The sequence below is a fragment of the Penaeus monodon genome, chromosome 38, assembly GCF_015228065.2.
Source record: "Penaeus monodon isolate SGIC_2016 chromosome 38, NSTDA_Pmon_1, whole genome shotgun sequence".
NCBI lineage: Eukaryota > Metazoa > Arthropoda > Malacostraca > Decapoda > Penaeidae > Penaeus > Penaeus monodon.
In genome coordinates, this window is record NC_051423.1 from 32,486,321 (window position 1) to 32,503,597 (window position 17,277).

Here is a 17,277-nt window from a genome sequence, read left to right on the forward strand (position 1 = left end):
AGTCTTTGACCATGCACGGAATGAACTACAAGGCAGCAGTCGGACACCACTATCGTATCTACGTAAGATTAACCTACTATATGCAAATACGTGTGTGTGCTCATGAGCACATACATGTGAATGAATACATGCACGATGTGTGTCCATAAATGCACACACACATGCGCACATGCACGAATTTCTATATATTATGTGTGTGTGTGTGTGTGTGTATGTCAGTGTTAATGTATATATATACATAAATGCATATATTTATTCATATGCATTGATTATATCTATACGGGAGTGGGTAGAGATAATAATGCCATAATCTACTTCGACTGTCACAACAATTTGAGGTCAGCGGCCGGGCGTGTTGTTCCTCTGGCAAGGAACTTCACCTCAACTGCATATTCTGCTGCGCAAGGAACTTCACCTCAGCCCCTTATTACCGCATGGTGATGCAACAAAAAATGAAAAAAGAAATATGTATATATATATATATATATATATATATATATATATATATATATATATACGTATGTATATGCATATATGTATAAATATATATAAGTGTGTTTATATATATGCATGCGTGTGTGTGTGTGTTTGTTTGTGTATATATATGAATATATATATACTTACATACATACATACATACATATATATATATATATATATATATATATATATATATATATATATATATATATATATATGTATATATATATGCATGCATGTGTGTGTTTGTGTTTGTTTTCGTGTGTGCCCGTATATGTATATTAACATATCTGTGTTTATGTAAATATAAGCATATATTTAATCACATTTCTATATGTGTCTCTCTCAACATAGTTATCCATTTACTTATTGGTTTATTTATTCAATGATTTATTTATATTATTCATTGACTTATTCATCAATTTATACATCCTATTCATTTATTTACTCAATATTAAAGATTCAAGCATCGGTGGATCAGTGGTAGAATTCTCGCCTGCCACGCGGGAGGCCCGGCTTCGATTCCCGGCCGATGCACACTTTAAAAGAGGCAGATTATATCACATAAAAGTTTATTGGTGTTCCTGTGTCTTTTCCACACTCTCTGGTGTAAAATATTTTTTTTTTTACAAAGAATTAAAGATTGACCGAGAGACATCATATGTCAGTGCGAAGCCGGATATGAAATCTACAAAACTACAAAAAGGAAGATAATAGTGAAAGGTCTTGAAGGTATTTTAACAAAATCGCGGATATACTTCCTTTGCGATAATGTAGCTGCACTCTTGGCTGGTTAGTTTTTGCCCTCCATTCTATCTTAAATATTTTTTTCTTATGAGTAGATTATATAATCTAGAAACAATAATTTTTTTATGTATTTTCTATAAATGCAAAATTGCGCCACACACAATGCTGTCGCGCATGCGCACTCGGACCTGAGGGCAGCATGAGTTAAACTTGTTACTCAAAGTTACGTCTTTCGTCTCTCGCCTGTCACTCTTGTCCTGCCACTCGCACAGGTAAAACACGCTTTCAGTCTGTCCGCAGACGCTGTTGCACCTATGCAGCTACTGATCAGATATTTAAAACTGACATGGCTTTGGCTCATATGGAAAAGCTTAGCCTCGAGAAACTGGTGCTTGGCCCCGAGTGAGCCAGCAAGAGCCTTCAAGAAGAAGCTAGGCGAGTGTTTCGAGGTCGCCGACGAGCTCCTTCACAAGGATTCCACCTCCTCCTATAACACGGAGGAGAACACTGCCAGCCGTAGTGAGAAGGCTGACCTTTCTGCGAATAGAAATGTTTGTGCCACTCCTGCGCCCGTGTAGAAGGCGGAGTACAGTGGGGCCGGCACGTACGGCTTCCTCGTAATCCAAGGCAACTACCACACCTTAGCTGTGGGCACGCTGGTCTCCTTCGAGGTGAAGTTCGACAAGAGCTTCAGCGTGGCCAACAAGCATGGATGGGGCGGCCAGCTAGGCGGCGGAGAGAGCCGCCTGAACCACCTGAAGGTGTTGTTCCAGCGTATGGAGAGGGCCTTCCTCTCGGAGGACAAGTCCTCCCTGGTCGGAAAGGATCTTGTGTGTGTATATATGTGTATATATATATATATGTATAATATATATATATATATATATATATATATATATATATATATATATATACATTTATATATATACATATTTAAACATATATACATATATAGTGTGTGTGTACACACACATCTTGTCCAGGTAGATTTCGAAACTGTAGTCTCGTTTTTGATAAATCTAGTTTTTGCATTGTGGGTTTTTCTACCATGTACATACATATATGTTGTGTGTGCATATATATAGCATCAGACTCATAAACTGCTGACAATTTCAGGTCACCGGCCGGGTGTGTTGTTCCCCTAGGCAATGAACTTCACTTCAACTGCCTATTCTCCTGGGCAAGGAACTTCACCTCAAACCGCCTATTCCCCTGGGCAAGGAACTTCACCTCAACCGCCTATTCCCCTGGGCAAGGAACATTGGTCAGCCACAAAAAAAAAAAAAAAAAAAAAAAAAAAAAAAAAAAAAAAATATATATATATATATATATATATATACATATATATGTATGTATGTATATGCATATATGTATAAATATATATATAAGAATGTATATATGTATATATGCGTGTGTGTAGGTGTGGGTGTGTTTGTGTGTATAGACATATGAATATATATACATATATATATACATATATATATATATATATATATATATATATATATATATATACATACATACATATATATATATATATATATATATATATATATATATATATATATATATATACATATATGCGTAGGGCCGCGGTAGCCGTGTGGTTAGAGCGTCGGACTCAGGACTGTCACGGCGGCAATCTGAGTTCGAGGGTTTGAGTCACCGGCCGGTGCGTTGTTCCCTTGGGCAAGGAACTTCACCTCGATTGCCTACCTAGCCACTGGGTGGCCAATCCAGCCCAAGTCAGTGCTGGTCCCAAGCCCGGATAAAATAGAGAGAATGATTACCTAAAAGGTAATACCGGCACTCTCCGTGGAAAGGAACTGGGGACCCTACCACGTACTCACTCCAAGAGCATCACAACATGAAAACTACAATTAAGTATCATGCTGTGACAACGGCGGCTCAGACATGAACCTACCGTTAAAAGAAGAATATATATGCGTGCGTGTGTGTGTGTGTTTGTGTGTGCCCGTATATGTATATTAACATGTCTATATTTATGTAAATATAAGCATGTATTTATTCACTTTCTGTGTCTCTCTCAATATATTTATCCATTTACTTATTGGTTTGTTTATCCATTGATTTATTTTATATTATTTATTGACTTATCCATCGGTTCATTCATATTATTAATTTATTTCCTCAGTTTCTTTTGCATGTTTTCGAGCATCGGTGGTTCAGTGGTAGAATTCTCGCCTGCCACGCGGGAGGCCCGGGTTCGATTCCCGGCCGATGCACACTTTAAAAACTTAGATTATATCACATAAAAGTTTATTCAATAATCACCAGTTGTAGTGTAATATTTGTGAATCGACAGTTGTATACTAATTGACATGTAAATTAAAACAAATTCGTTGTGTGTGCTTTTGTTGTTATGCTAGGTGTTCCTGTGTCTTTTCCACACTCTCTGTAGTAAAATAATAAAAAAAAAATCTTTACAAAGAATGAAAGATTGAGCGAGAGAGGGAATATTAACATCTGTCACTACGAAGCCGGATATGAAATCTACAAGACTACAAAAAGGAAGATAATAGTGAAGGACCTTGAAGGTATTTTAACAAAATCGCGGATACACTTCCTTTGAGTTAATGTAGCTGCACCGATGCACTCCGCTGTACCCTCGAAATTCTATAGAAGGAAAGACAGTAAAAAGTGTGCAAAAGTTGAATATGTTCCTCCCATCTCCTTTTTTCATTTCATTTCTCACCCCCTCATCTGCTGACTTCTTTTGCTCCACCAATCACTCATCTTTTACTTTTTCGACATCCTTCTATTTCATTACCTTTTTCATCATCGTTATCATCTTTTTCTAATAGCAAATTCTAATAGTATTCTTTTTTCTCTTTTTCAGAAAAAAATGGCGTGACGTGTAAAAGGTGTTGGAATGTTTTCAGAATTTTTAATTTACTTTTCCAATTTTACGTTTTACGCAAGAAACTTCATCTCAACTGCATACTCCCCTGGGCAAGGAACTTCACCTCAATTACCTATTCCCCTGGGCAAGGAACTTCACCTCAACGGCCTATTCCCCTGGGCAAGGAACTTCACCTCAACCGTCTATTCCCCTGGGCAAGGAACTTCACCTCATATGCATATTCCCCTGGGCAAGGAACTTCACCTCAACTGCATATTCCCCTAGGCAAGGAACTTCACTTGAACTGCCTATTCTATTGGGCAAGGAACTTCACCTCAACTGCATATTCCCCTGGGCAAGGAACTTCACCTCAACCGCCTATTCCCCTGGGCAAGGAACTTCACCTCAAATGCATATTCCCCTGGGCAAGGAACTTCACCTCAACTGCCTATTCCCCTGGGCGAGGAACTTCACTTCAACTGCATATTCCCCTGGGCAAGGAACTTCACCTCAACTCCCTATTCCCCTGGGCAAGGAACTTCACCTCAACGCATATTCCCCTGGGCAAGGAACTTCACCTCAAATGCATATTCCCCTGGGCAAGGAACTTCACCTCAACTGCATATTCCCCTGGGCAAGGAACTTCACCTCAACTGCATATTCCCCTGGGCAAGGAACTTCACCTCAAATGCATATTCCCCTGGGCAAGGAACTTCACCTCAACTGCAGATTCTACTGGGCAAGGATCACTGGTCAGTCACACCAATATAAGGATCAAGCCAACTACATAATTCCTTAAATACCGCATCGGTGATGGCACAAAAAAAAAAGAAAAAAAATAAATATATGTGTATTTATAAGTACGTATGCATGTATGTATGTATATGCATATATGTATAAATATATATAAGTGTATATATATATATATATATATATATATATATATATATATATATATATATATATATATATATATATATAATATATATGTGTGTGAGTGTGTGTGTGTGTGTTTGTGTTTGTGTGTGCCCGTATATGTATATTAACATATCTATGTTTATGTAAATATAAGCATATATTTATTCACATTTCTATATCTGTCTCTCAATATATTTATCCATTTACTTATTGGTTTATTTATTCATTGATTTATTTATATTATTCATTGACTTATTCGTCAATTTATTCATCCTATTCTTTAATTTACTCACTTTTATGAACAGACAAGCATCGGTGGTTCAGTGGTAGAATTCTCGCCTGCCACGCGGGAGGCCCGGGTTCGATTCCCGGCCGATGCACACTTTAAAAGATTAGATTATATCACATAAAAGTTTATTCAATAATCACCAGTTGTACTGTAATATTTGTGAATCGACAGTTGTAAACTAATAGGCAAGTAAACACATCGTTGTGTGTGCTTTTGTTGTTATGCTTGATGTTCCTGTGTCTTTTCCACACTCTCTGCTGTAAAAAAAAATAATAATAATAATAATAATAAATAAATAAAAATCTTTACTAAGAATGAAAGATTGACCGAGAAAGGGAATATTAACATTATATGTCAGTGCGAAGTCGGATATGAAATCTACAAAACTACAAAAAGTAAGATAATAGTGCAAGGCCTTGAAGGTATTTTAACAAAATCGCGGATACACTTCCTTTGCGTTAATGTAGCTGCACCCTCTGTAGAAGGAAAGACAGTAAAAAGTGTGCAAAAAGTTGGAGTAATATGTTCCTCCCATCTCCTTTTTTCATCTCATTTCAGTTGCCTTTCTCACCCCCTTATCTGCTAACTTCTCTTGCTCCACCAGTCATTCATCTCCTTTTACTTTTTCGACAACATCCTGCTGTAAAACGGAACCGGGGCCGCAAAAATCACTCTTTCTCCTTGTTGAAAATGTTTTCCTTATAAGGAAAAGTCAAAAGGCTAGTTTAATTGTAAATTCTAATCGTAAATTTTACTCTTGATTTTTCTTTTTCGCTTCAGAAACAAAAAGGCGTGACGTGTAAAAGATGTTGGAAAGAAAATTGGCTGCTTGGGTTTTTGCCCTCCATTCTATCTTAAATAAATTTTTCTTATGAGATTATATAATCTAAAAACAATAAAATTTATATGTATTTTTTATAAATGCAAAATTGCGCCACACACAAATGCTGTCGCGCATGTGCACTCGGGCTTGAGGGCAGCATGAGTTAAACTCGTTACTCAGAGCTTACGTCTTTCGTGCTGTCACTCTTGCCCTGCCACTCGCACAGGTAAAACACGCTTCCCGTCTGTCCGCATACACCGTCGCATCTACGCATCTACTGATCAGATATTTGAAGCCATCGATTTAGAAAGCTCGCTGACATGGTTTCGCCTCATATTGCTAAGCATAGCCGCAAGAAGCTGATGCTCGGCCTCGACCGAGCCAGCAAGAGCCTCAAGAAGCTTGGCGAGAGCTTCGAGGTCGTCGAGATGAAGTCGGCCCACATCCTCTCTCTAATGAAGGATTTTGGAGTGGACCAGGACTCTCTGCTGGGAGTTGCCCTTCGGGTCCTCAGGATCTTTTACATGCACGGACGCAAGGATCCCACCCCTCCTGTAACATGGAGGAGAACACTGCCAGCTGTAGTGAGAAGAAGGCTGACCTTTCTGTGAAAAGGAATGTTTGTGCCACTCCTGCACCCATGTAGAAGGCGGAGTAAATCGGGGACGCCACCTACGACTTCCCCGTAATCCAAGATCACCACACCTTATTCGTGGGCAAACTGGTCTCCTTCGAGGTGAAGTTCGATAAGAGCTTCGGCGTGACCAATAAGCATGGATGGGGCGGCCAGCTAGGCTGGTGGAGGAGAGCCGCCTGAAACACTGAAGGGGTGTACCAGCATATGGAGAGGGCCTTCCTCTCGGAGGACAAGTCCCCCCTGGTCGAAAGAATCTTGTGTGTATATATATTTATTTGTATATATGCATATATAAACATACATATATATATATATATATATATATATATATATATATATATATATATATATATATATATATATATATACATATATATGTATATGTATTTATTTGTATATATACATATATAAACATCCATATATATATATATAAACATATATACACACACATACATATATACATACATGTATATATATATAAATATATCGAAAGCCACCATCAGTCGATGTCGACTGTGGCATTATTGTTTCTACCAACTCCTGTATAAGTAGAATCATTGCCTTGGCGAAAGTCTGTGAGGAGCAAGCTGTTACCCATGCAGTGTGATCCCTCTCTCCACGCAGCTGATGGATCCAAAGAAATGGCAAAGACCGATACGGTTTGGCACCAGCGGCGTCGCAGGAAACTACAAAGCAGCAGTCGGGCACCTCCATCGTATCAATGTAAGATTAACCCACTATATGCAAATAGGCGTGTGTGCTCGTGGGCGCATGTGTGTGAATGAACACATGGACGATGTGTGTGTATAAATGCAAACACATATGCGCACACGCACGGATTTCCATATATTGTGTGTGTGTTTGTATGTGCATGTCTATGTTTATATATATATATATATATATATATATATATATATATATATATATATATATATATATATATATAAATGCATATATTTATTCATATGCATTGATTCTATCTATACGGGAGTGGGTAGAGATTATAATGCCATAATCGACTTTAGCTGATGTATGTATGTATGTGTGTTTGCGTGTATGTGTGTAGCATCAGACTCAAAAATTGCCACGACAGTTTGAGGTCACCGGGTGTGTTGTTCCCCTGGGCAAGAAATTTGACCTCAACTGCATATTCTACTGGGCAAAGAACTTCACCTCAACTTCCTATTCTACTGGGCAAGGAACTTCACTTCAACTGCATATTCTACTGGGCAAGGAACTTCACCTCAAATGCCTCTTCCCCTGTGCAAGAAACTCATTTCAGTTGCCTTTCTCACCCCCTTATCTGCTACCTTCTCTTCCTCCACCAATCACTCATCTCCTTTTACTTTTTCGACAACATCCTACTGTAAAACGGAACTGGGGCCGCAAAAATCACTCTTTCTCCGTATTGAAAGCGTTTTCCATATAAGGAAAAGTCAAAATGCTAGTTTAATAGTAAATTCTAATAGTAAAATTTACCTCTTTTTTCTTTTTCGCTTCAGAAACAAAAAGGCGTGACGTGTAAAAGATGTTGGAAAGAAAATTGGCTGCTTGGGTTTTTGACCTCCATTCTATCTTTTTTTTTTTTTTTTCTTATGAGTAGATTATATAATCTAAAAACAATAAAATTTATATGCATTTTTTTATAAATGCAAAATTGCGTCACACAAAAATACTGTCGCGCATGCGCACTCGGACCTGAGGGCAGCATGAGTTAAGCACGCTTTCAGTCTGTCCGCAGACGCCGTCGCATCTACGCAACAACTAATCAGATATTTAAAGCCAGCGATTTAGAAAGCTTGCTGACATGGTTTCGCCTCTTATGGATAAGTATAGCCGCGAGAAGCTGGTGCTCGGCCCCGAGTGAGCCAGCAAGAGCTTCAAGAAGAAGCTAGGCGAATGTTTCGAGGTCGCCGACGAGCTCCTTCACAAGGATTCCACCTCCTCCTATAACACGGAGGAGAACACTGCCAGCCGTAGTGAGAAGGCTGACCTTTCTGCGAAAAGGAATGTTTGTGCCACTCCTGTGCCCGTGTAGAAGGCGGAGTACAGTGGGACCGGCACGTACGTCTTCCTCGTAATACAAGGCAACCACCATACCTTATTCGTGGGCACGCTGGTCTCCTTCGAGGTGAAGTTCGACAAGAGCTTCAGCGTGGCCAACAAGCATGGATGGGGCGGCCAGCTAGGCGGCGGAGAGAGCCGCCTGAACCACCTGAAGGTGTTGTTCCAGCATATGGAGAGGGCCTTCCTCTCGGAGGACAAGTCCTCCCTGGTCGGAAAGGATCTTGTGTGTGTATATATGTGTATATGTATATATATATATATATATATATATATATATATATATATATATATATATATATATATATATGTATATATATACATTTATATATATATACATATATAAACATACATATACATATAGATGTGTGTACACACACACCTTGCTCTGGTGGATTTTGAAACTGTAGTCTCGTTTTCAATAAATCTAATTTTTGCATTGTGAGTTTTTCTACCAAGTACATACATATATATGTGCCTATTCCCCTGGGCAAGGAACTTCACCTCAAACCGCCTATTCCCCTGGGCAAGGGGATATATATATATATACAACTGCCTATTCCCCTGGGCAAGAATCATTGGTCAGCCACACAAAAAAAGAAAAAGAAATATGTATATACATATATATGTATGTATGTATATGCATATATGTATGAATATATATAAAAATGTATATATGTATATATGCGTGTGTGTAGGTGTGGGTGTGTTTGTGTGTATAGACATATGAATATATATACTTATATATATATATATATATATATATATATACTATATATATATATATATATATATATATATATATATATATATATATATATATATATATATATATATATATATATATGCGTGCGTGTGTCTGTGTGCGTGTGTTTGTGTGTGCCCATATATGTGTATTAACATGTCTATATTTATGTAAATATAAGCATGTATTTATTCACTTTCTGTGTCTCTCTCAATATATTTATCCATTACTTATTGGTTTGTTTATCCAATTATTTATTTTATATTATTTATTGATTTATCTATCGGTCCATTCATTTTATTAATTTATTTTCTTAGTTTCTTTTGTGTATTGTCAAGCATCGGTGGTTCAGTGGTAGAATTCTCGCCTGCCACGCGGGAGGCCCGGGTACGATTCCCGGCCGATGCACACTTTAAAAACATTAGATTATATCACAGAAAAGTTTATTCAATAATCACCAGTTGTAGTGTAATATTTGTGAATCGACAGTTGTATACTAATTGACATGTAAATTAAAACAAATTCGTTGTGTGTGCTTTTGTTGTTATGCTAGGTGTTCCTGTGTCTTTTCCACACTCTCTGGAGTAAAATAATAAAAAAATCTTTACAAAGAATGAAAGATTGACCGAGAAAGGGAATATTAACATCTGTCACTACGAAGCCGGATATGAAATCTACAAGACTACAAAAAGGAAGATAATAGTGAAGGACCTTGAAGGTATTTTAACAAAATCGCGGATACACTTCCTTTACGTTAATGTAGCTGCACCGAGGCACTCCGCTGTACCCTCGAAATTCTATAGAAGGAAAGACAGTAAAAAGTGGGCAAAAGTTGAAGTAATATGTTCCTCCCATCTCCTTTTTTCATTTCATTTCTCACCCCCTCATCTGCTGACTTCTCTTGCTCCACCAATCACTCATCTCCTTTTACTTTTTCGACATCTTTCTATTTCATTACCTTTTTCCTCATCGTTATCATCTTTTTCTAATAGTAAATTCTAATATTCTTTTTTCTCTTTTTCAGAAAAAAATGGCGTGACGTGTAAAAGGTGTTGGAATGTTTTCAGAATTTTTAATTTACTTTTCCAATTTTACGTTTTACGCAAGAAACTTCACCTCAACTGCATACTCCCCTGGGCAAGGAACTTCACCTCAACTGTCTATTCCCCAGGGCAAGGAACTTCACCTCAACCGTCTATTCTAATAGGCAAGGAACTTCACCTTAACTGCCTATTCCCCTGGGCAAGGAACTTCACCTCAACCGTCTATTCCCCTGGGCAAGAAACTTCACCTCAACCGCCTATACCCCTGGGCAAGGAACTTCACCTCAACTGCCTACTCCCCTGGGCAAGGAACTTCACCTCAACGGCCTATTCCCCTGGGCAAGGAACTTCACCTCAATTACCTATTCCCCTGGGCAAGGAACTTCACCTCAATTACCTATTCCCCTGGGCAAGGAACTTCACCTCAACTGCCTATTCTATTGGGCAAGGAACTTCACCTCAACTGCATATTCCCCTGGGCAAGGAACTTCACCTCAAATGCATATTCCCCTGGGCAAGGAACTTCACCTCAACTGGGCAAGGTACTTCACCTCAACTGTATAATCCCCTGTGCAAGGAACTTCACCTCAACTGTCTATTCAACTGGGCAAGGAACTTCACCTCAACAGCCTATTCTACTGGGCAAGGAACTTCACCTCAACAGTGTATGTGTGTATATATGAATATATATGTATATATATACATGCATATATATATATATATATATATATATATATATATATATATATATATATGTGTGTGTGTGTGTGTGTGTGTGTGTGTGTGTGTGTGTGTGTGTGTGTGTGTGTGTGTGTGTGTGTGTGTGGTGTTTGTGTTTGTGTGTGCCCGTATATGTATATTAACATAACTATGTTTATGTAAATATAAGCATATATTTATTCACATTTCTATATCTGTCTCTCAATATATTTATCCATTTAGTTATTGGTGTATTTATTCATTTATTTATTTATATTATTCATTGATTTATTCATCTATTTATTCATCCTATTCTTTTATTCACTCACTTCTACGAACAGTCAAGCATCGGTGGTTCAGTGGTAGAATTCTCGCCTGCCACGCGGGAGGCCCGGGTTCGATTCCCGGCCGATGCACACTTTTAAAAGAAAAAATAATTTCGTCCACTATCACATAAAATTTTATTCAATAATCAGCAAGTGTACTGTAATATTTGAATCGACAGTTGTAAACTAATAAAGTAATTTAACACATATTCGTTGTTTGTGCTTTTGTTGTTATGCTTGATGTTCGTGTGTCTTTTCCACACTCTTTGATGTAAAAAAAAAATAATAATAATAAAAAAATAAATAAATAAAAATAAATAAAATTTTTACAAAGAATGAAAGATTGACCGAAAGAGGGAATATTAACATCATATGTCAGTGCGAAACCGGATATGAAATCCACAAAACTACAAAAAGGAAGATAACAGTGAAAGGCCTTGAAGGTATTTTAACAAAATCGCGGATACACTTCATTTGCGTTAATGTAGCTGCACCCTCTGTAGAAGGAAAGGCAGTAAAAAGTGTGCAAAAAGTTGGAGTAATATGTTCCTCCCATCTCCTTTTTTCATCTCATTTCAGTTACCTTTCTCACCCCTTCATCTGCTACCTTCTCTTGCTCCACCAATCACTCATCTCCTTTTACTTTTTCGACAACATCCTACTGTAAAACGGAACTGGGTCCGCAAAAATCACTTTTTCTCCGTGTTGAAAATGTTTTCCATATAAGGAAAAGTCAAGATGCTACTTTAATAGTAAATTATGATAGTAAATTTTACTTTTTTTTTTTTTTTTTTTTGCTTCAGAAAAAAAGGCGTGACGTGTAACAGGTGTTGGAATGTTGTTGTTGTTATTGTTGTTGTTGTTGTTGTTTTACTCCTCCAATTTTACGTTTTTCTTAATAAATAATAAGAAAATTGGCTGCTTGATTTTTGAACTCCATTTTATCTTAAATAAATTTTTCTTATGAGTAGATTATATAATCTAAAAACAATAAAATTTATATGTATTTTTTTATAAATGCAAAATTGCGTCACACAAAAATTCTGTCGCGCATGCGCACTCGGACCTGAGGGCAGCATGAGTTAAATTCGTTCCTCAAAGCTTACGTCTTTCGTGCTGTCACTCTTGCCCTGCCACTCGCACAGGTAAAACACGCTTCCCGTCTGTCCGCATACACCGTCGCATCTACGCATCTAATGATCAGATATTTGAAGCCATCGATTTAGAAAGCTCGCTGACATGGCTTTCGCCTCATATGGATAAGCTTAGCCGCGAGAAGCTGGTGCTCGGCCTCGACCGAGCCAGCAAGAGCCTCAAGAAGCTCGGCGAGAGCTTCGAAGTCGCCGACGAGCTCCTTCGTTTGTAGGACGGCCAGGGCGTCGAGATGAAGTCGGCCGACATCCTCTCTCTAATGAAGGATTTCGGAGTGGACCAGGACTCTCTGTTGGGAGTTGCCCTTCGAGTCCTCAGGATCCTTTACACGCACGGACGCAAGGATTCCACCCCTCCTATAACACGAAGGAGAACACTGCCAGTCGTAGTGAGAAAAAGGCTGACCTTTCTGTGAAAAGGAATGTTTGTGCCACTCCTGCGCCCGTGTAGAAGGTGGAGTACAGCGGGACCGCCACGTACGGCTTCCTCGTAATCCAAGGCAACCACCACACCTTATCGGTGGGCACGCTGGCCTCCTTCGAGGTGAAGTTCGATAAGAGCTTCGGCGTGGCCAACAAGTATGGGTGGGGTGGCCAGCTAGGCTGGTGGAGGAGAGCCGCCTGAAACACCTGAAGGCGGTGTACCAGCATATGGAGAGGGCCTTCCTGGTCAAAAGAATCTTGTATGTATATATATACATATATGTATATATATATTTATTTCTATATACACACGGGTGGGGCGGCCAGTCCCAGAACCGTTTTGCTAGGCTGGTGGAGGAGAGCCGCCTGAACCACCTGAAGGTGTTGTTCCAGCGTATAGAGAGGGCCGTCCTTTGGGTTAATGTAGCTGTAATGAGGCACTCCGATGTACCTTCGAAATTCTATAGAATTAAAGACAGTAAAAAGTGTGCAAAAGTTGAAGTAATATGTCCCTCCCATCTGCTTTTTTCATCTCATTTCTCACCCTCTCATCTGCTGACTTCTTTTGCTCCACCAATCACTCATCTCCTTTTACTTTTTCGACATCTTTCTATTTCATTACCTTTTTCCTCATCGTTATCATCTTTTTTTCTAATAGTAAATTCTAATATTCTTTTTTTCTCTTTTTCAGAAAAAAATGGCGTGACGTGTAAAAGGTGTTGGAATGTTTTCAGAATTTTTTATTTATTTTTCCAATTTTAAGAAAAATAAATAATTAAGAAAAATAAATAATAAGAAAATTGGCTGGTTGGTTTTTGCCCTCCATTTTATCTTAAATAAATGTTTCTTATGAGTATGTCTATCGTCCATCCTTCTCGCCTGTCACTCTTGCCTTGCCACTCGTATAGGTAAGACACGCTTCCCGTCTGTCCGCATACGCCGTCGCATCTACGGATCTACTGATCAGATATTTGAAGCCATCGATTCAGAAAGCTCACTGACATGGCTTCGCCTCATATGGATAAGCTTAGCCGCGAGAAGCTGGTGCTCGGCCTCGACCGAGCCAGCAAGAGCCTCAAGAAGAAGCTCGGCGAGAGCTTCGAAGTCGCCGACGAGCTCCTTCGTTTGTAGGACGGCCAGGGCGTCGAGATGAAGTCGGCCGACATCCTCTCTTTAATGAAGGATTTCGGAGTGAACCAGGATTCTCTGTTGGGAGTTGCCCTTCGAGTCCTCAGGATCCTTTACACGCACGGACGCAAGGATTCCACCTCCTCCTATAACACGAAGGAGAACACTACCAGCTGTAATAAGAAGAAGGCTGACCTTTCTGCGAAAAGAATGTTTGTGCCACTCCTGCGCCCGTGAAGAAGGCGGAGTAAATCGGGGACGCTACCTACGACTCCCTCAAGGAGACCACCACACTTTAGCCGTGGGCACACTGGCCTCCTTCGAGGTGAAGTTCGATAAGAGCTTCGGCGTGGCCAAAAGCATAGGTGGGGCGGCCAGCTAGGCTGGCGGAGGAGAGCCGCCTGAACCATCTAAAGCATATGGAGAGGGCCTTTCTCTCGGAGGACAAGTCCCCCCTGATCGAAAGAATCTTGTGTATATATACATTTATTTATTTGTGTATATATATATATATATATATATATATATATATATATATATATATAAACATACATATATATATATATATATATATATATATATATATATATATTCATATATATACACACACATACATACATACGTACTTGCATACATGTATATATATAAATATATCGAAAGCCACCATCAGTCGATGTCGACTGTGGCAGTATTATTTCTACCAATTTATGTACAGCTAGAGTCATTGCCTTTGCGAAAGACTGTGAGGAGCAAGCTGTTACCCATGCAGTGTGATCCCTCTCTCCACGCAGCTGATGGATCCAAAGAAATGGCAAAGACCGATACGGTTTCGCACCAGCGGCGTCGCAGGAGTTGCTACAAGGCAGCAGTCGGGCACCTCCATCGTATCAATGTAAGATTAACCCACTATATGCAAATAGGCGTGTGTGCTCGTGGGCGCATGTGTGTGAATGAACACATGGACGATGTGTGTGTATAAATGCAAACACATATGCGCACACGCACGGATTTCCATATATTGTGTGTGTGCGTTTGTATGTGCATGTCTATGTTTATATATATATATTCATATGCACTGATTTTATCTATACGGGAGTGGGTAGAGATTATAATGCCATAATCGACTTTGGCTGATGTATGTATATATGTGTGTTTGTGTGTATGTGTGTAGCATCAGCCTCAAAAATTGCCACGACAGTTTGAAGTCACCGGTCGGGCGTGTTGTTCCGCTGTGCAAGAAATTTGACTTCAACTACCTATTCTACTGGGCAAGGAACTTCACCTCAACCGTCTATTCCCCTTTGCAAGAAACTGCACCTCAACTGCATATTCCCTTGTGCAAGGAACTTCACCTCAAATGCATATTCCCCTGGGCAAGGAACTTCACTTCAACTGCCTATTCTGCTGGGCAAGGAACCTCACCTCAACCGCCTATTCCCCTGGGCAAGGAAATTCACTTCAACTGCCTATTCCCCTGGGCAAGGAACTTCACCTCAACTGCCTATTCTGCTGTGTATGTGTGTATATATGAATATATATGTATATATATACATGCATATATATATATACATATATATATATATATATATATATATATATATATATATATATATATTGTGTGTGTGTGTGTGTGTGTGTGTGTGTATGTGTGGTGTGTGTGTGCGTGTTTGTGTTGTGTGTGCCCGTATATGTATATTAACATAACTATGTTTATGTAAATATAAGCATATATTTATTCACATTTCTATATCTGTCTCTCAATATATTTATCCATTTAGTTATTGGTGTATTTATTCATTGATTTATTTATACTATTCATTGACTTATTCGTCAATTTATTCATCCTATTCTTTTATTCACTCACTTTTACGAACAGTCAAGCATCGGTGGTTCAGTGGTAGAATTCTCGCCTGCCACGCGGGAGGCCCGGGTTCGATTCCCGGCCGATGCACACTTTTAAAAGATAAAATAATTTCGTTACTATATCACATAAATGTTTATTCAGTAATCAACAAGTATACTGTAATATTTGTGAATCGACAGTTGTAAACTAATAGACAAGTAAACACATATTCGTTGTGTGTGCTTTTGTTGTTATGCTTGATGTTCCTGTCTTTTCCACACTCTCTGATGTAAAAAAATAATAATAATAATAATAAAAAAAAAAAAAAAAAAAAAAAAAAAAAAAAATATATATATATATATATATATATATATATATATATATATATATATATATGTATATGTATATATATTTGTTGTATATATATGGTGGGGCGGCCAGTCCCAGAACCGCTTTGCTAGACTGGCGGAGGAGAGCCGCTTCAACCACCTGAAGGTGTTGTTCCAGCGTATGGAGAGGGCCTTCCTCTCGGAGGACAAGTCCTCCCTGGTCGAAAAGGATCTTGTGTGTATATATATATATATATATATATATATATATATATATATATATATATATATATATATATATATATAATACATATATAAACATACAGTGTGTGTGTATACACAAACCTTGCCCAGGTGGATTTCGAAACTGTAGTCTCGTTATTAATAAATCTATTTTTTGCACTGTGGGTTTTTCTACCATGTACATACATATATATGTGTATACATATATATAGCATCAGACTCATAAACTGCCTGACAATTTCAGGTCACCGGCCGGGCGTGTTGTTCCCCTAGGCAATGAACTTCACCTCAACTGCCTATTCCCCTGGGCAAGGAACTTCACCTCAACTGCAGATTCTACTGGGCAAGGAACTTCATTTCAACTGCCTATTCCCCTGGGCAAGGAACTTCACCTCAACTGCGTGTGTGCTCACATATGCGAGCGGGCGACGCGTGTGTGCATGGATGTACCCACGCACTCGCATGCGGCGATTGGTGTGTGCACTTACACTGATTTCATGTATACATATGAACCTTAATATATATA

The 17,277-nt window shown here is 38.8% G+C and overlaps 6 non-coding genes across 6 annotated transcripts; all 6 read left to right on the forward strand.

The window, feature by feature from the left end:
- Positions 1 to 946: 946 nt before the first annotated feature.
- On the forward strand, positions 947 to 1,017 carry Trnag-gcc. Its single transcript has one exon. It is a non-coding gene; the product is annotated as a tRNA-Gly (tRNA).
- Positions 1,018 to 3,402: 2,385 nt separating this feature from the next.
- On the forward strand, positions 3,403 to 3,473 carry Trnag-gcc. The gene has a single exon. It is a non-coding gene; the product is annotated as a tRNA-Gly (tRNA).
- Positions 3,474 to 5,317: 1,844 nt separating this feature from the next.
- On the forward strand, positions 5,318 to 5,388 carry Trnag-gcc. Its single transcript has one exon. It is a non-coding gene; the product is annotated as a tRNA-Gly (tRNA).
- Positions 5,389 to 9,903: 4,515 nt separating this feature from the next.
- Positions 9,904 to 9,974, forward strand: Trnag-gcc. The gene has a single exon. It is a non-coding gene; the product is annotated as a tRNA-Gly (tRNA).
- A 1,679-nt stretch (positions 9,975 to 11,653) lies between these two features.
- Positions 11,654 to 11,724, forward strand: Trnag-gcc. Its single transcript has one exon. It is a non-coding gene; the product is annotated as a tRNA-Gly (tRNA).
- A 4,492-nt stretch (positions 11,725 to 16,216) lies between these two features.
- On the forward strand, positions 16,217 to 16,287 carry Trnag-gcc. The gene has a single exon. It is a non-coding gene; the product is annotated as a tRNA-Gly (tRNA).
- Positions 16,288 to 17,277: the final 990 nt, after the last annotated feature.